We start from the raw sequence: 20,634 nt of genomic DNA, 5'->3' as shown, positions 1-20,634 counted from the left end.
TATGAGTACCTAGTAATGTCTTTTGGTCTCACCAACGCTCCTGCATTCTTCATGTACCTGATGAATTCAGTCTTTATGCCAGAGCTGGACAAGTTTGTTGTGGTATTCATTGATGATATCTTGATATATTCTAAGAATGATGAAGAGCATGCCCAACACCTTCGGATAGTACTAGCTCGATTGAGGGAACACAAGCTATATGCTAAATTCAGCAAGTGTGAGTTCTGGTTAGATCGAGTGTAGTTTTTGGGGTATGTGTTGACACCTGATGGCATTTCTGTAGATCCCAGCAAGGTGCAAGATGTGTTGAATTGGAAGTCTCCCAAGTCTGTACACCAGATTCTTCAATTCCTTGGTCTAGCCAGGTACTATTAGGGTTTCATTCTAGATTTCTCCAAGATAGCTCAACCGATGACCAAGCTGCTCCAAAAAGAAGCCCAATTTGATTGGAGCATAGCCTGTGAAGAAGCCTTCTAAGCTTTGAAGACATTTCTGACCACTGCTCCTGTGTTGGCCCAACCAGATATTGATAGACCCTTTGATGTATATTGTGATGCCTCAAAGATGGGGTTGGGATGTGTGCTGATGTAGGATGGGCGTATGATAGCTTATGCGTCGCACCAATTGAAAAAGCATGAAGTGAATTACCCCACTCATGATTTAGAGCGGGCTGCTGTGGTCCACGCTCTAAAAATTTGGAGGCATTACTTATTGGGCAACAAAGTGCACATCTTTATAGATCATAAGAGCCTCAAATATATCTTCACTCAGTCTGAGTTCAATATGAGGCAAAGGAGATGGTTAGAATTGATCAAGGATTATAACTTGGAAGTACATTATCACCCAAGAAAGGCCAATGTGGTAGCTGATGCCTTGAGCCGAAAGTCATATCCGGTTGAAGAAACACCTTTGTCTCTCAACCATGCAGAGGTGTTGGCTCACATTGCCTTGACCTCAGAATTGCCAGAGCAGATTATTCTGGAGCAGAGGCAAGACCCTAAAGAAATTCCTCACATCGGGAAATTGATTGCCGAAGGACATGGCCCTCACTTTAGTATTGATGAGCATGATGTGGTGAGATACAAGGATAGATTGGTGGTTCCATCAAATGATGAGCTAAAAAGGAGGATTTTGAATGAAGCTCACCATTCAAAGCTGTCTATCCATCCTGGCAGCAACAAGATGTATCATGACTTGCACCACTTGTACTGGTGGTCCAACATGAAGCAGGACATCACCCAGTATGTTGCGGAGTGCAACACTTGTGGGAGAGTTAAAGCAGATCATATGCATACTCTAGGATATTTGCAGCTCTTGCCCATTCCTGTTTGGAAATGGGAAGACATCTCCATGGACTTTATGGTGGGTTTGCCCCGCACATCTAAGGGCTATGATTCTATCTAGGTCATTGTGGACAATCTCACTAAATCTACTCATTTTATCTATTTGGACACCAGATATATAACTAGGAAGTATGCTCAGATATATTTTGATCGGATTATGACCCTACACGGAGTTCCCCTTACTATCATCTCTGATAGGGGATTAGTTTTTGTCTCTTGCTTCTAGGAGAAACTCCAGGAGTGTCTTGGAACTAGTCTCCTCCGTAGTTCAGCTTATCACCCCAGACTGATGGCCAAACAGAAAGGGTGAACTAGGTGCTCGAGGACATGTTGAGAGCTTGTGCCATTTCTTTCCCTAAAAAGTGGGATGAATGCCTGAAGTTTGCTGAGTTTTCTTACAATAATAGCTATCAGGAGAGCATTCGTATGACACCCTTTGAAGCTCTATATGGGAAGAAATGTAGGACACCACTCAACTGGGTTGAAGTGAGAGACCATGGGTACTTTGGGCCTGATTTCATCAAAGAGGCTCGAGAGCAAGTAAGCATTATTTAGAGTCACTTGAAAGTAGCTTAGAGCCGGCAGAAAGCTTATACAGACAAGCGAAGAAGGCCCTTGCAGTTTGCAGATGGGGATTATGTATATCTCAAAGTGTCTCCTATGAGAGGGGTGCACCGGTTTGGTGTCCGTGGCAAGCTAGCCCCTCGATATGTGGGTTCGTACAAGGTGTTGGAGCAATGTGGCCCAGTTGCTTATCGTCTCTAGCTTCCCGATATTTTATCTACGGTGCACAATGTGTTTCATGTATCGCAATTGAAGAAATGCTTGCGGGTGCCTGATGAAGTGTGGAAATTGAAGGGCTTCCCCTCTAGCTAGATTTGACTTATATTGAGCACCCTGTCAAAATCCTAGATGAAAAGGAAAGAATGACAAGGAACTGTGTGGTAAAGTTCTACAAGGTGCAGTGGCCAAACCATTCAGAGGATGAAGCCACGTGGGAACAAGAGAGCTATATATTGAAGCATTACCCCCACCTTCTCTCCGGTTCTGATAGGTAGTTGCCACATTAAAATGTAATTTCCTATCTCCTTTCCCACACTAGGCACATAAAATCTCGGGTTGAGATTTTGTTTTAGGGGGGTAGATTTGTAACACCCTCGGTGTTACACTGTACATTTTTTTGCTAAAACATTGCATATGCATCATGTTTATGTGATAGTGTATGAAATATAATGTGTAAATAAATTCCTGTGACTTGAAACATTTATTGGAAACATGAAACAGAAGTTATATTCTATGTCGCGTTATATTGCTTAGAGTTCTAGATGAATTTTTAATGAACGAAAATGCTATAGAACGCATACCCGACACTTTAATAAAGTTTATGGTACAAACTTCGTAGGTGGTGGTGAAATACTTGCGGTCGAGAATGGGATTCACTAGCTAGCATCCTTGATAGCTTAGAAATCAAATTCGACGCGAAACCGATAAGAACATAGTTGAATTTCTTAAGTTAGGAAAAGCTTCGACGAAGCTAAGTTCGGGAATTTTTGCAGGCAAATTGGATTAAGAAGTAGTGTAATTTCATGGTTGGTTTTAGTAGTTTGACATACCATCTCGCGTGTTAAATAGTTAGTTTTGCCACTGGATCATCGAGTTGGGTATTAGGACCGCTTTAAAAATCATGCATGTCACGTTCCGGTCGATGTCTATGTCTAGACGCGGTCACCACCTTGGTTTGGCTCACCACCGCTGCACTGGCCTGCCCAAGCGTGTGTTGCCACGCCAATCACATCTTCGTTGCCGCACCCTGGCATGCGCTCACGCATGCCGCACGCATGCCACCACCGCTGCATTAGCCTACCGCTGGCTCCACACTGCAAGCCATGGCGACACCGCTATCGTGCCCAAGCACACGCTCATGCACGCGCCACCTCGCTGGTGCTGGCGGGCCTAGTCGCTCTACTCCGCCGTTGCCATCTGCCTCACTGGGTCCCCACATGGCTGTTGGCCTCGGCCGCAAGCGCTGGATCGCCCGCGTGCGCTCTTGCCACCAACGTCGCGTCTGCCTGCGTCGCTGCACCACTATCCTATCACCATGCCAATGCTGCCCATTCACCATGTTGTTGCCTACGCTGTGTTGTGTCACGTCAACGCACTGCTGTGTGTCATGGCCATGAGTCTACATCGCCCACGGACGCTGCACCGCTCCTAGGACGTTATGCCGGCACGTGGTCGTGTCGCCGTCTGCTTGAAAGTCAATGCGTTGCGCCTGTCGAGCTATGCCAAATTGTACGAGCACATGTGTCTTCCCTATGTGTGCCTTGTCCGTCGTGTTGTGTGGCGAGCATCGCTCTGCGCTCCCAGTCACCTCTGCCATTAATGGCGTCGCACCGGAGTCTCTATGCCGCGCCAAGGCCAGCTCGCAACGTCGGTCAAATCCATGCAATTGTGTGCGCCTAAGGATTGGGTAAGAACCTAGCTACATGTCGAGCACTTCCACTACTGCTGCCAGCCGGTGTCGAGCCCCAATTTGAAGTTCCTTCATCGTCGGCCACTTTAAGCCTCCACGACAGCGCCCGTCAAATTCCCCTAGCCCCGTCTACCTCCGTCCAATTCGTTGGCACTGTATCTTTGCCCTGCTCCACTCTATCCCGTGTGCACCCCAGTTCACCCTACTACTGCCTGCTTAGTGCTGCCGACGTAGTCGTGCCACCGCGTGTGGTAGGTTCGGGGTGAGTCGCTGTTGCCCATCCTTGAGCTTGTTCACGTTGTTTGTGCCTTGGCTCATGGGAACATGCCCGCCGTCGTAGGGAGCAGCCCGTCGTCGAGGAGGGAGCTCGGGATAGCATCTCCGTTCACTGCGTCGCCGCCCATAACTTCGGGTTTATGCCTAGGTGAGCATCGGCTCGTAACTGGGGGCGGGGAAGGGCCGGTCTGGCCGACATAATCACCCTATGCCAGTGTTGCCGCACCGGTGTGCGTGCGCAGGTGCCAAGGGTGTCGCCGTTGCGAAGACGAATTATTCCAAGGGCTTATCCATGAAGTAATTGTCTGTAGAAATAGTGCCATGGGTCTTAGGGTGATTCATCGGTAGGTCAGGGGCGTTTTCACAAAACGGCCGTCGCACGCGGGCCTTCCTGTCGTGTGCCGGCGTCGCTCAGCCGGGCCACGCTCCCACGTGGGCCACAAGCGCGCATGCGTCGCACGGACGTGGGCCGCGCCGCGAGTAGTGGGCCATGGTTTGAATTTTGGTTTTCTATTTTCCAATGAATTAATAAATGCTTATTCAATTTAGTTTTGAGCTGAACTTTGATAAATTGTAGTAAATCTTATAGATGTCCAAAAATAGTGAAACAAAATTTGTTAGGTTCACAAAAATGGTATCTATCTGTTGGTGTAGTTAGTTTGCAGTTAGTTGTGATACTGATAGGTTCATAAATTCAAATTAGAGAGCTTAGTATTATGTAGCATACTATTTGTAAGAATTTTTATGGCAAATTGATGGTAGATTTAGCCATGAAATTTTTACAGTAAAACCATTAGATTATTATATAGTCACTGTAATTTTTGTAGCCCTAGAGTATGTTGATAAATTGAGTAGCTAGTACCCCTTGTTTTATCATATATAAAATAAATCGATATTAGGAGTAAGAATACCTTAGGTTGCTAAGATAATATATGGCATGCTTCATACTTGTTAGTGGTAACAGTAGGTAACTTAGCACCTTAGTCAGTAGAACTCACTTAGTAGCTTGATAGATGTATTTTATTTAAGAGCTACTGTTGTCGTATTACTAAGTGTTGCATCATCATTTCATTCATGTAGATCACGAGTCGATAGAGTTCGTGCCCATGGATAAACAGGATTACGAAGAGGTCATTGAGGAATACGAGGAGGAGATCCTAATGCAGGAGGGAGCCCCAGAGCCTTTTGGTGTTGACTTTGTTGACCCACCGCCTGCCCAAGGCACGCCCCGGTGCATAACTCATATTTTTACTGATCACTGAATATATATATGTGTATTTATATTTCAGGTATTTTATGGAAACTACATGCATAATACATCTACCTATGAGTCCTACTAGTGCAGGTCGAGTAGCTGCTATGCTCAGGATTCTGGTAGCGTGAGTAACCTGCCATTACTTGCAATAGGTGATAATTATGATCACTCATGATAAAATGGTGGAAAGGAAAAATAGTGACCGGGCAGGGATATGGTTTGGGTATTGGTGGGTGTAAGAGGTTGTGTCCTATGGCCAACAGGGCATAGTTTGGTTACACTTTTTCCCTATCTGTGTCGGTTAAGGACTGGTCGTTGCATAAGGCTCTAGGCAAGTCACAGATTTATTATCCCGAGCACATACTTAGATATGGGCATAGGGAACACTTGTTGCTCTCTTGTCATGGGTTCTGGCTCTTTTCGGACCGACTAATTGGAGGCGGGGATGGTGGAGGTCCTTGCACCACACTAAGTCTGAGACTTAGAAGTGGGGGCTTGGAGTCCAAGTTTGGATGGGGACCTAGACCCCATGATAGGAGGGTGATAGGTTGGTCCTACTTGTGCCTAGGGTACAAGTGGGGATTGTGTTTTTAGGGTACCTAGCTGGGGGCATTGATTCATGAATCATCGGGCGATCCGGTATGGCTTGTCTACGGTTTAGCATCGTAGTAAGAACTGAAAGCTAGAAGATGATGAAATGGAACTGATTGCTCAATCTTTGCTTGAAAGTAGAATATGTGCTTACATAGAATAGCTAGATAATGAATTAACATAGCTATAAATAATAACATAAATAAGGACTCACTATTAGTATTGCTTTCTACAAAAAGGAAACCAGCAAGCCATAAAGCTTTGCATATCCCTTGGAGTCAGGAAACTATTCCCACTAGTCGGATAAGTCTTGCGAGTACATTGTGTACTCAGGGTTCATTTACCCCTGTTGCTGGTAATGCTTAAGGAGTACCATTATGTGAAGGGTTCTTCTGGTGGGCAGAGACGAATCCTTGTTCCTCATCGCTAGATGTTTATTTTTATTCTACTATTTAATATTCCACACTCTAACTTTGGAAATGTAATAATGTACTTTGTTATGAACTCTGGATGTATGAAATGGATTAAGTATTGTAACTCGTTCTCATAATTGGATCCTTGGGGGAAAATGTGGATCTTTTGGGTTCTTTCTTGGGGTGTGCCGGACAGATACCACCCGCTGTAGCTTGCTTTTGGGGTGCATAGTGTCTGGTGGAAGACGAGCGCCTCTATAAGTGTATTATTCCAGGTGGTTCTGCCACATCCATCGCTTCTCTGCTGTGTGCTTGTGTGTTCTAATTGATTCAGGGTTCGAGTCTGAATCGGTACGATGTGTTGCGATGCAATCGATTTGAGTCCAATGCCCCTTGTGGGATGCCCTGCTTTCCCTTTTATAGGCCAAGGGAAATATGGGTTATAGTTGAGGAAAAAAGGGGAGAACCAGAAGGAGAAGAAGTCTTCTAGGATCACCGGGTTCTTCTTTTCCTTAACGCAGGTCCCACTGACCCTGTAGACGTCAATAGGGATAGCTCCACGTCACGGCCCTATCCGTCATTGGCGCCATGTGCAGGCATCGTCTGTCGGTCATGGTGCTCCACTCTGTCCTAGCAGACATCGTGGTGAACTAACATGCTCGTCAGTGTTTGTACGGGGTTAGGCAGAACAGTACCGATATGCCTGATGTTGTTCCTGATGCGTACCCCTAGGTATGTCCCATCATGGGTCATGGGCTACATTGAGGCCTACTAGTCTCTTCCCTGGCATCAGAGCTTTAACCCAGGCCCATACGCTTGGAACTGAAGTGGTTGGCGGTGATATGGGTCTCTGTCGGGCGAGACGGAGCCCCTAGCCTTGGGGTCAGGCGAGGCAGAGTTCCTCCCTAGAGGTTAGGCGAGGCAGAGCACGAACCAAAGGCTCAGGCGAGGCGAAGCCATCCCTTAGAGGTCGGGCGAGGTGGAGCCTGCAGCCTTAGTGTCGAGCGAGACGGAGCCTGCCTCCAAAGATCGAGCGAGGCGGAGTCCACCCTCAGGGGTTAGGTGAGGCGGAGCCATGGCCTCGGTGTCGGGCGAAGCGGAGCCACCCATAGGGGTCGAGTGAGGTGGAGCCAACCCTCAGGGGTCGAGCGAGGTGGAGCCCGTGGCCTCAGTGTCAGGCAAGGCGTTGCCAACCCCTAGAGGTCGGGCGAGGTGGAACCCGTGGCCTCGGTGTTGGGTGAAGCGGAGCCACCCTTAGGGGTCGGGCGAGGCAGAGCCAACCCTCAGGGGTTAGGCAAGGCAGAGCTCGCAGCCTTGGTGTCGGGTGAGGCGTTGCCAACCCTCAGGGGTCGGGTGAGGCAGAGCCAACCCTCAGAGGTCTAGCAAGGAGGAGCCAGCCCCTAGAGATCGAGCGAGGCGAAGCCAACCCTCAGAGGTCTGGCGAGGCGGAGCCAACCCCTAGAGGTCGGATGAGGCAGAGCCCATGGCCTCGATGCCAGGCAAGGCAGAGCCGACCCTCAGGGGTCGGGCGAGGCAGAGTTTGCGCACCTAGGGGTCGGTTGGGGTTGTAGTCGTGCTCTTGACTGCTTGGACGAATCAATGTTGATGGTTATTAGCTCCACTTTGGGTACCCTAGTATTGGTCTTTGGCATTTGCTGTGAATCTTGTCAATAACAAAGTTGTAGATAACTTACTTATCTTGCTTGTGTCAAATTTTCATGGCAATAGGCCAAATGGTTTGAGAGTTATAGCTGTTAGAAATTGGTCTCCAAAAATGCTTATTCTCTGGAATTTTTAGACAGATCTGGGAAATTGCTTTGTTTGACCTTTATAGACATTGAATCATCTTGAGATGACTATAAGAAAGTTGTAGGTAGTTTTATAAGCTTTCTAGAAAGTCCAAGATCATAGTATTTGGTTGAGTAGAACTCTAGATATGGCCAAAATAAGTAGCTGTTGTTTACAGCAGGAAATGACTAAGTCAATTGTAATTGTTTGTCTTATATGATGCTTGTGTAGATGCTTAGGCTAATTGAGATTAGTTGTTAGCTGCAGGTTCTAAGCCTCTTACTGATGATGAACAACTTTACCTTAGGTTACTAGAACTTGGTGAGTGTATGTTTCTTGTACTATAGAAGAGATATGCACCTACTCAGTAAAGATCAACTAGAAGAAAGTTATACATTTACTTGGTCAATGAATGTTAAACTTATCATACATCTTATGGATAACCATGCTCATGAGTATACAATTTATCATATCATCTCATCTCTTATGCATTCATGATACTCATTTGTGCATATGCATGCAATAGGTTCCTCGGAAGGAGTGACTCTACTTGAGTTCGAACCCGAGCATCAGAAGGAGCAACAGGCAGCCCAGGAGCAGGAGGTTCAGGCGGAAGGAGTCAATGTGGAAGATCTTCCTGAGTGTCCTGACCACCAACCTTCCTCGGTCTTAAAAGTGAAGCCCTGGAGCATTATAAGTCTCCTATTTTTTTTTTACAAATATCACTTGCGTCCTTTATGTTTGATGCATTAGGTTATAGGAGTTGATTAAAAACACTTGCTGCATATATTTTTCTTGTCCAGACAAATATATCTTGAATCCTTTGTAGGTCCAGGATCGAATATATGCTTAGCTATGTTTAGTCTGGTAGAAGTTGGGTGATTTCCTATCACCTGCAAGATATAGGTAGATATCTGATCACGGTTGGCTATAATTGCTATTGTGGAAATAACCATGTGTTGATGAATAAAAAGGAGACTGGACGGGATTGTGATAGAGAAGCAACAAGGCATGGAGGTCTTGGTGCCTATTTATCCCCGTCTGTGTCGGTTAAGGACCGATTTGCTATACGTCCTTATGTCATGTTGAACGCATGCCTAGCGCTTAGTTGGTCGGATAAGTCGTTCCGACCGCAAAGCTGAGTAGCTCAACTCAGGCCGAGACCCGGTAAGTGAAAGTGCGCACACAAGAGGCAGTAAGGATGTGCGGGAAGCTAGTGGCGTGAGTCAAAGGGCAGGCCGGGCCTGAACTTCCTGGCAGACTGGTAGAATCTCTGAAGGTGCGGCGTTGATCGGACCCGCGACTGTATCTGAATTGTACCAAAGGTGACCCGACGCGGCCCCGATGGGGGAAGTATGGGTTTGTGTTAGGAATAACTCCCCAACTAGATGGAATCGATTCGAGTCGCTGTCTCTCCCAGATAGTGAGAACTTGACTAAGCAACGGCAACATAGCATTAATTGATGAAACTTGATGGTTATGATGATGCTCAAATTATTACACCGGATATGGTTACTAATGCTTGTTAGCTTAATCAAGTGATTGCTCTAGTACATGTGCTAATCTAGAGATGCTTAATTGAATAAATATTTAAATTGATGCTAAATCTCCAAGTTATGTTACTTAAGCTTTTATGCAAAATGTTGTCAAGCTAACTCCACCGATAAAGCCTTGCATACTCCTTTGTCATATTATTTCTGGTTTATGACGGATAAGTCTAGCTGAGTACATTCTCGTACTCAGGGTTTATTCCCTCTTGTTGCAGAAGACATGATATATCATGAGTACTGTAAGAACTGTCTTCATCCTGCCGTGGATGAGCACTAAACCATGGGGCATGGTACTCCTAAGATATCCTCTCTGTTCTGCTTTTGCTAAAAATGACCGTGGTACTTGCATGTATTTGAACTAAGTGTGATGTTGATGTTAAACTATTTTGCTTCTGCTATTTAAACCTGGTTTGTAATAAGTAATAACTATGCAAACTCCGATGTATGTGAGATATTTGTAAACTATTTGTGAACTGTGATGTAACATGTGACTGGTTATGTTGAATCATGTACAATCTTGGTTTGTATGTTGGTTTGTTTAAGATCCTTCGTGATTTCATCGGACTACCGGGTTTATATGGATTCAAGTATGATAGTTTGATCGCTTCGGTAATTGTTATTGTACTTGTGCTCTTATAAATTGGACGGTTCTGTTACATGATGTTCCACCAAATAACACCCTTGCTTCACACTTCTGCACATGATTCCAGCAAGTTGTTACTCCTGCCATATTGAACTTTTGAAACCATAATATTTGTCAATTCTGTCCTGGATGTCATTCCGGTTTTCCTCTTGGAACGGGACGTGTCAGTACAGGTCCATTACAGTGTTATATGTATTTACAAATTAGTAAACATTTATATGCACTAGTGAGTCTTTTGCGTTCTGAATTGTAGTCCAGGGCCGTACCATTGCCACCAACATGGGCCCAGTAGATAGCATTGTAGCTGGTCCATGAAGCAGGCAAGCAAAAGCAACCGTAAATGCAAGAAGCTAATAAAACATCGATCCTTTCCCTGTTGCCTTATCCACCTGTTCATTGTACCGAGAGAAACAGCTGAGGCCCGTGCTAGCTGCTATCCCATCACACCGTTCTTTGCTTTCAATGTCTATACCACGAAAGCTCACTGATGCCAATGCCTTGATGTATTTCCTTTTCCTTCATATGTAATTTCTTGTTCTTTTTCAAATCTTAAATTAAATTAAATGTTTTTGATGTAGTATAATGCCCGTACTAACGTAACGGATTTATCTTGGAGACGCATATGAAAACAACTAATGTTTTTTTTTTCCATAGTTCAACTTTTACACAATATCTTTGAGCATGTATACAATCCGGGAAACTAAGAAGTCATAGTAAAGTTTTTTCTCATATAACCATTTAAGTTACATTCTGTCTAAGTTATATTCTCACGACAACAGATAATCTCAATTGTGTTACCTTCGAGCCTGCACATCCTTTTCGGTGTACAGAACGCGGGTCACGGACGTCGCAGGCGAGTCGAAGAACGAGGCCAGCTCATCAATCTGCGAAAAGAAGCACACGCCGTTGGAAACTAACACCTCACTTCATAGCCATAGCTTGCACATCACGAACGCACCTGACGCTGCAGGCCCTCGGAGTCGACACGGAAGTCATTGAAGGGCCCTCGCCATCGTTGTAGCTAGGGAAGCCGGCGAGCTCCTCCATCGTTTGTCGTGCCACGTCATTTTGGCCCTTGGTGACGCTAACGACGCCCATGGGCTTATTTTTCATGCTTTCGTTTGGCTTTCCCTCCATCAGCTAGTTGCTGCAACATGGAGAAAAAAAGTTAGGAACTTGAATCAATCTAAGAAATCTAGAAAACAAGTGTGCATTGAAATGTAAGTTCATGACAGTAGGAATTACTCCTCTTGAACCATATAAATACGCAAGCTTAGTTGATGGCAGACAAAATCAAAAAAATCATTTATACACATCTTAAATTCAAAGAACCGGACAGTTGCCATATAAAAAAATAAACTATCACGAATCTATGAAAGCTGATTTCTTCAAAATTTTGGTGACTCCTCCATGACCATGAAGACATGAAAATGACAAGTGTAAAGATGATCATCATGAAACAGCCATGCTTAGATTGCCGAATGTGTTTGTAAAACATAGATTCTCTTGTCAAATATACATCATATTGTAAGTGCTATATATGTCAAGAAAAGTGATAAGAGAAACCTCGCAATGCCCAAAGTTCATATAGATAAGTTGCTGCGCGATGCATATATGCCCAAAGTTCTCATTATATAGCTAACTACGTCATATCCAAATTGCCTGTCTTTCCTTTACAGCTAAAAGCATTTCTTCTTCCTTCTTCCTTCCTAGCAATACAATTTACAGCATGCTGGCACAGAGCTTCCAGATTCCTCACCCAGCCATCTCCAATTAGTAGACTAACCAATCAAGATGCATGAACAAACACATACTTCTCGGTGTCCAGTCGAGGGCCCTCGACTGTGGAACCGATCAAAAATTTCTATTATGCTAACTATTTTCTATCACACTACCATCTTTTATTGAATTTATTACTAATAATTTGACATTTGCATTGATAAAAGGGAAACCATTTACAATGACATGAACTACAAACAACTGACCTGATCAACCTAGAACCAACAATCCTGCTCCTTCAGTAATAGCACCATGGCCTTGCAACCACAACCTAAACAAAAAAATATTCATAGTGCAAACACATGAGAAGAGTCATCAGAGACAGCAAGACACTGTTTCCCACTGGCTGAGGCATCATTCTCATTTGATGTTGGCTGCCTTTTCTCTGCAATTTTCGAATTTCGACCCTGCCACTTTCCTGAGTAGAGATGTCTAAAACAGTAAGGCAACATTATACAGTGTGGCAAACGAAATCTAAAAAAGGACAATTAGGCAGCATATTCGTCGGCACCATGCCACCATGCCTTCAGTACCTGATCGAATCCATCAAAAGCAAGGATTATTGGGAATGAAAGTAAGAACCCGTGTCAAATAAGGGAGGCTGAATTTTCATGTGGTGTCAAATAGGAAATTGTCTCCAATAAAATGGTGACTTAACACTGGCAATATTAATGCAAGCATCAGAAATATAAACAAGTAAGCACCTTTGTTGCAATTCTAAACACAAGGATATTTTTCAACAGCACAACTGAAGTTACATGATATCACAAGGATCCTCACAGACCTAATATCAATCAGGTCATTAGGTGATCTAGCTATCACTATTGCATCTATCTTCGGAAAGTAGTACTCCCCAATTGGGCACAAATCTAGCCGCAACGCACATAACTCAAACAGGGAGTAGCAAATCTCACCCTCTTCCTCGGGACCTTTGAATAGCGCGGAATGCAGTTTGACCACTTGCATGAAGGGGATGCAGATCAGCAGCTGCTCGTCCAATTTGCTGGCGAGGTACAACCCCTCGTCGTCCCTCAAACTCTACAACCACCAAACAAGCACCACAACGCAATCGCTATTAGAGTTCGCAGTAGAGCCATGAGCGATTAGGAAGCCCACGCCAAAAAAAAATTATAGGAGAAGTTCCGGGGGAATACGAAAACCAAACGAACTGCCCCCACCAAAATCGCCAGCAGAGAAGAGTCTAAAAATCTGTTGGAATCCCAGGGAGGGGCTAGTCGAGCTAGGGTTCGGGTTGAGGGGGAATGTGGCTACCTGCTTGGGTTCGCTTTCGAAAGCTCCTGGAAGGGTGAGGCGGGTAGGAGGGGGAGGGCGCCGCGGCTGACCATGCCGCAGATCTCGTTCCTCCTCGTCGTGCTCCACACGCTTCCACGTCGTGCCGCCCTACGGCTGCGCCGCTTCGACGCCGGCGGTTGCTCCTCCACAGCCCAGTCGAGCCAACACTTCGCGCAGGGCGCCCAGCTCCTCGCCCGCGCCCGCCGCGGCCCCCAAGTCCCCGGCCGGCTCGCATCGGGAGAGAGGGAGACAGAGATGCGCGCGGGGCGCGGGTAAAGGGCTAGCAGCCGTCGGGGCCCGTCCGCGTCGGAGGGCGGCCACCGCGGGAGCCTGGCGCCGCCGCCGCCGCGTGCAACCCTAGAGCCCCGCAGCCAGGCGCCGTAGCCTGTCCGCGCGTGCCTTGTGTTTTTTCGGAAAAAAGAATAAGATCAAGGGGAGGTGGGAATCGAACGCGGCGTTTCATTTTTTTTTTGGTGTTCCCAGGCTTCGATCTCTGGTCGCGACGTGCGTGCGTGGGATGGAGGACACGGGGTGGGAAGCTCGGGGTGACAAGCCTAGCTTCCCACATCGAATCGTGGCGATTCGATCTGTTAGTGTTTTATTAGCCCTTGATTTTAATAAAAACGAATTTCTATGTATATTTTTTTAGATACACAATAATACTATATTCGTGATCGAATAAACAAAGATTCTTGATATCTTCCTAATTCCTACTCAATGGATCCCTCTTTCTTGATTTCTTACCATTTGGTGAAATACTCCTCTGCTTGGTCATATGTGGACTGTACCGGGACAAATGGTCTGCCGAATACTGTCCAGAATGGGCGAGATTGACTGGATTAGCCGGAATCGACTGAGATTAGGGCCGGTACTGGGTGGTGTCTCTTCTATGCCAGTTTAGGTGGCAGAACGAGATATACTGCCTGTTTCTTCTGCTATTGGAATGGAATTGATAATATTAGTTGAAACATTGCCCTTTGTATGGGATTTTCCCCCTCCCTACTTTTCATGACAGTCCATTCACTTCTGATTTCTCAACTGAGACTATTACTTCATGCAGATGAAAGCCTCTGTATGGTGAACTCTGCTTCTTTACTGCCAGAGAACAAGGATAGCATGAATCTAGAAACATGTCCCTTAGTACTTAAAATGTAAGCAGCTTTATCAACTTAAAAATAAATTGCCTAGAGATGTCCATCTCTTTTTTCTGCTGATTCTCTTACTGTGGTCCTTCTTATGGTCCTGTTCGGCTTGCTGAATTTTAGCTGAAACTGGCTGAAAAACACTGTTCTGGCTGAATTGTTGTGAGAGAAAAACACCGAACGTTCATGAGTCCACTGAGTTAGCTTTGAGCTATCCACACAAGTGATCTCACGATCAGTGTTATCAAGTCGTCCGATTAATCACGATTACTCCCATGACTCCGATTATGTCCACCAACTCGATTTTTCTGACCAGTTTCCAAGTCGTCTGACTAATTGTTGCTTAATCACGATTAGCCATCCAATTAGGATGGAAAACAACTAGCTTTCATTCTTGTGTAGTGGGCTGCCTGAGCAACTGGGTTTCGGTTGGCGGGTAGGCTGGTAATTTGGCTCATTAGGTTTTAGTACTGTCCAGAGCAGCCCAGGAGCAGGACGTTGTCTGTAGTGTTTGGGTTTAATTGCTTTCCAGCAGCTGCTGCCGCTGCCGCTGCCGCTGCCGCCACCGAAGCTTGTGGGCTGGTTCACATCCCTGCCCTGACCAGACCCTGATCCCTTCCACAGATCTCCATTGGCTCCCGTTGCTGCCTGGTGCCTGCCTGCCTCTGCTGGGCGTAACCATTGCCAAAGGTCGGATCCTGTCCCGTAGGCCAGAAGCAGTGCCAGATTCTACCGCTGCCCATCGGGTCCCTTGTTCCAACCTGAAAATGAGCTCCTCCACTGATTCTCTAGCTCTGCTGTTGCTGCTCTAGCTCTACTGCTTCTGCTGTTCTTGCCTCATGCCCTGCTGCTGCTTTCTGCTTAGTGATTACATACACGTATACCTGTGTGGTTGTGATGTATGTGCAAATGTGGATAAGCGGCCAACTGGCCATCCAATCACACAAGAATCTGTGCCCTAGTACTTCTAGACTTGCTGCTTGCGTTCTACTACTATATAGTGCAACGTTCCTGGAATATACAGGGTGGCTATATGGACGACCAGGACCAACTGGCTAAACAGGTTGGTTACACAACTAATTGTGATTAGTCGCCTGGTCGGTCCCATGTCAAGCCGACTAGATGATTTGATAACATTGCTCATGATGGCAATTCTTCCTAGTGTGGGACAATGCATCATACATTGTTTTGGGTATGGAAGGAGCAGTGATCTGATTTCAAATGGAAGGTTACATGTGTAACTCTTTTCGTTGCAGAAGGATAGGAGGACTTATAGTTTACAAGCAAAGGCTGGCTGGATTAGACAACAATGCAAGCCTTGAGATAGTTGCCTTGAGACCTTTTGGGTCACCTTTCCATTAAAGACATGGTCCAATTGGCCGTGAAAGAAGCCACTGCCAATATTCTTAACCTGTCACTTGACAAGTTAAATCCATCCATCTGAATCAGAAGAGGCACAGGCAATCATGGCTACCATCTAAATGTTGTCCACTTGTGCTCTGCCTCCAAGCCTCTTTCCTATGCATTTTTGCAGAATGATAAGGCCACGTTTTACTCTCATTCTGATTATTGGATTAAAGGAATAGTCTTGCTGATTGAGATCTACCGTTAAACCCACAAATCACATGTTCAGAGGAACTCCAATTGTAACCAGCTGCTGTTTCTGAAGTGCAGCCGAGTTAAGTGACACTTCAACATAGAGATATTTTATTTGAATCATGCCTGAGTGATATTATTAGAAACTAAACAGAATAAGGTATATGAACATTGAAGGAGGTATACATTTACAGAGACTTCAAACATATTTTGTTTTCACCATTACGGAAAAAACCTTTGCTCATTAAGGACTCACCTCCTCATCCTTTTGTCTTATATCAATCCTGTACAAAAAGCACATGGAAGTTTATTAGGATGCACTTGTGTCTTTTACTCATAAATCCCAATTGAGCAGTTACACACCAATTGAAGAAAAAGGGGTACCAAACTAGCAACCCTACGGTACAAATAATTAAGGTTTGAGAATCTTGTATACCTTGCAAGGGCCAAGTGCAGAAGTCTCCATCTAGAGGGGTTGTGTGGGGTACATCATGTGGGTGATGAATACATTGTGGAGTGTATTTGAGATGTACAGTAGTATGTGTTTTGTTGGTGATGTCAAACAATTTGGATTTGTTAGCTTTTTATTTTAGAGAACAGAACTATTTGCTTATAAAATTTGTATTGAGGTTTCTGTCAATTTAGTTTCCAGGGCATCCGGTACAATGATAGTGGAATAGGCATGCCATGTTTAGTGTGATTTAGTTTTTAGAGAACAGAGTATTTTGTAGCTCTATGGAGTGGGACTGTGTTAAGTGTGCGTGGCAATAAAACTTATTGGCAGAAGATATATGAACCAGAAACCATAGATGTCATTGTTATACTAATAAACAAAACATAAGTCATGAGCGTTACTGTTAAACTCCATTTTATGAGGCTGGAGTAGAACAAGTTGAGAATTCCGTATTGTATTAGTGCAGATTAGAGTTGACGGTTTGGACTCTTCCAGAAACATTTCTTTATCGAGAGTTCCAGACCCCTTGTGCAAGCTGTTATGTGAAATATATGGATATTGGATATATGAAATTAGCTGTCTATCATGTTTTTGTTTTTGTTTTTATTTGGTTGAATGCTAGTTCCGATCTCAAATTTTTTGTGCTTCCTTTAGATGAGACTTGACTTGTATATTTGTACATAGTTTTTTTTATCATGTTCTCTGTGGTAGGCCAAACTCTAACAAATTTTTCTTCTTCAATATTTCAGCACCACTCGAAGAACAAGAAGTGCTACGTCTGCCTCAAACCGACAGGGGGCGTCTTCAACGCTGCACAGGAGATCCGCAAGAAGATGGCACAAGACAAGAAGCAGCAGGAGTAGGAGAGCTCGAAACACCGTTGCTAATTTAGCTGTGTTGTACAACGATGATTGGTGTGATAGCTGAAGTCCGCTATTTTCGCCATCAGAGAAATGAGAAGAAAAGGTAGATAAGGACCCAGCCTTGAACGATTACATGAATGACATTCAGATCCAGTTCCTAGTCGCTACCCCCAGCTAGTCCATCTTGCTGTTGTGTTCATGTCTCGTCGCCTGCCAGTTGGTTTGGTTCCTAGCGATGGGCAGAGCTCCAAAGGTACAGTGCTAGACTGCCACTCTGTTGTTTGTTGCAGGGCACCAGAAGATCTTACCTTTGATACAGTAGCAATCGTGTCGTGCAGCCTGGCTTTGAGAATTCCCGGTAGGCTTTGCAGCGAGCGTGCTGGCCTTGGTGCCTCTCTGATCACGACTTGCACCATCCGTTTTGTCGCCTCTGAGACATTCGTCCTGACCCGGCGATTCCTCTTGCCTCTTTGGCTGCCGCCGCCCTGTGTTCCATGCGTGATGATGCGCCCACGTCGTGTGCGGCGGTACATGGAATATGGGACTGTGGTCTGCTGCCGTAGGATCATGAGGTGACTGGCATGAACTTTGTCAGCGTAGCTGTGTAATGTTAGTGAGGTCAATTTCACTGTTAAAATCGTTATAGACAGACACCTACACGTTAGAGCAACTCCAGCAATGACCCATGTCTTATTTTTGAGCGATGGGAGGCAAAAAAAATCCACTTTAATAAATCAATATTCATCAGACACCTAAAAGTATGATGTTCTCAAAATTTCCCCCCAGACTCTGATTCGCCTTGACTTTTCTCATGGCCGTTTCCCTCTTGCTCATGCGCACTCGTCCAGACCCCACTTAGCGGCTCGTAGTTTGCTACCTTTCTCCTTTGAATCTAGTGGTCGCCAACCATCTCCAATGCCCTATTGCCGGGGATCATGCCATGACAACTGTCTGCATCCACACTGATTGTTTTCCCATTGGATTTAGGGCACCCATGGAGATCTATGTCGGTTTGGGCCTGTATGCCATGACTGGCTGAACTCGGCCTGCCAGCCATCATGCTTGACCTTTGGTCTCTCAATCCCAATGGTGTGCCCCTTTAGGGTGTGTTTGTTGAGCCGTGACTTCTGAAAAGCTAATATGAGTTGTAGATGGTAGAAAAACTACTGTAGATTGTGGGCTATGAAAAAACTATAAGCAACTTGGTTCAAACAAATATAAAACTTACCTCCTATGTCTATTTTTTTGAAACATTTGTGAAACAACTCTCTATTTTTTATCATTTTAATAAACAGAAAGTCAAAAGTCAAAAGCAGAGTTTAAAGTGTTTTTCAAAATTGTACTACCCCAAAATAACTGTTTCTAAAAAAGTAACTTTTGGATTTCCACCCCTTTGGTTAGCTTCTGGCCTTTTGGAAGCAAACACTACTACAGAACAGACTTTAGAACGATGTCCCAATTTAGCATTAGCCTCGGCATTTTTTGCCCCCGGGACTAAAGGATGTCCCTGCCCAACGGTCGTCCGCGGGGTAGGGATCTTTAGTCCCGGCTGGTATTACCAACCGGGACTAAAGGTTTACCTTTAGTCCCGGTTGGTAATACCAGCCGGGACTAAAGCTTTTAGTCCCGGTTTGGGTTATGCCCCGGGAATAAAGATTAATCTTTAGTCCCGGTTTGGACCCCTAACCGGGACTAATTATCCCAGCCTATAATTCTGCTCAATTCTTCCTCCCCGAGCCCGAGCCATTCCATTATTCAAACTCACTGCCTCTGTTCTTCAGCTTGCTGTTGTTCTTGCACTCTCCCCCTCCATTGGTGTTGCTCTTCGATTTAGGAGGTAACAAACTTAATCCTCTTATGTTTTATCAGTAGCTTATCTCATTTTGCGATGTAGATGCATGTGTAACTTTATATGTTGGACTTTATTATGATTTTATATGTCATTTTTAGCTCAAAATCACATGATGATTTGCATATATGTTTGGATAAACAAAAGTTAAATTAGTTCATCAAAATCACGCCTCACTCGTCCTCGCTGGAGCACGCGCCATTCTCGTCCCCGGTGGCTTACGTGATCTTAGAATTAATTTTTCCATGAAATGAAAAACTTAGGAAATTGTTAGAAAATTGTAGAAAATCCGTACTAGTTGAACTTGCGGACCGTGTTCATCTCGGCGAGCATGTTCTCTGCCGAGCGGTAACAGACGTCAAGGAGGAGCTTTGATTCTACGAGGGAGAGCGGCAACGGTCATGGAAGACCGTGTTCCCTTTCTCATAGAATCGGAGCTCTTCCTTGGCCAAGTACGGTGCCGTCCGGTGGAGAAATGCTCGCCGAGATGATCACGTAAGCAAGGTCAACTAGTACGGATGGTTATTTATTGAAACATGTTTTTGAGCTATAATTTGATGGATATTTGAAAATATGAAATTTACACTAGTTTGCAAAAATAAGTATAGAAAGTAGATGACAACTGTTACTGGATCCTCGGCCTCTCGTTCGGTTGCGAAACGTCTGAGGCCAGAACTCCCTCTCATTATCTGCGGCAAGTGTAAGCAGAAGATTGTGATGGAGTACCGAGTCAAGAGACAGGGACCCAACAAGGGTCGTGTTTTCTACAAGTGCCCGGATCACGATGTGAGTTTCTTACGCATTTTATAATTATGGCTAATTGACCTGCTTTTCTTGAATATTTTTGACTAAATATTTTTTGGCTTTAATTTCAGTGGGAGGGCAATGGATGCGATGGTTGGTACTGGGAGGAAGATTATGCTACATACGTGCAGAATTTGGGTGCGCTTGAGGTAGCGGCTGCTGCTGATGAGGCAGTAAGCCAGCAGGAGAAGCTTATTGATATTCAACAGAAGAATGATTTGTCTGTTTTAGTTGCGTACGATCACAAAATAATTATGTTACTGAAGTGCATTGTAGTTTTAGTTTGTTTAGTGATAGTTGGGATTGCTTACGTTGTAGCCAGGCTTAGTTAATTAATCAACCGTGTGTGTGTCATTTATGTTGTGTAATAAAATACTTAATTATGTTCAAGGTTTTCATAATTTGTCGTGTAATACAGATTATGTCACGCCATTGGATGTATAATGCCGATCGCCGCTCCCAAGACTTTATAGAGGGCTTGCACTATTTCTTAGGTGTGGCTGAGGCAAATAAGCGGGGTGA

At 44.9% G+C, this 20,634-nt stretch overlaps 1 long non-coding RNA gene across 1 annotated transcript; it reads right to left on the bottom strand.

The window, feature by feature from the left end:
- Positions 1 to 10,953: 10,953 nt before the first annotated feature.
- Positions 10,954 to 13,859, bottom strand: LOC136471628 (uncharacterized). Its single transcript, XR_010762068.1, has 5 exons — positions 13,384 to 13,859; positions 13,026 to 13,149; positions 12,318 to 12,644; positions 11,291 to 11,479; positions 10,954 to 11,216 (listed from the first exon to the last, which is right to left on the bottom strand). It is a non-coding gene; the product is annotated as an uncharacterized lncRNA (long non-coding RNA).
- Positions 13,860 to 20,634: the final 6,775 nt, after the last annotated feature.

This window comes from Miscanthus floridulus, chromosome 8 (genome assembly GCF_019320115.1).
Source record: "Miscanthus floridulus cultivar M001 chromosome 8, ASM1932011v1, whole genome shotgun sequence".
Taxonomy (NCBI): Eukaryota; Viridiplantae; Streptophyta; class Magnoliopsida; order Poales; family Poaceae; genus Miscanthus; species Miscanthus floridulus.
Note: the sequence above shows the minus strand (reverse complement) of the source record. Positions and strands in the feature narration are given on the sequence as shown.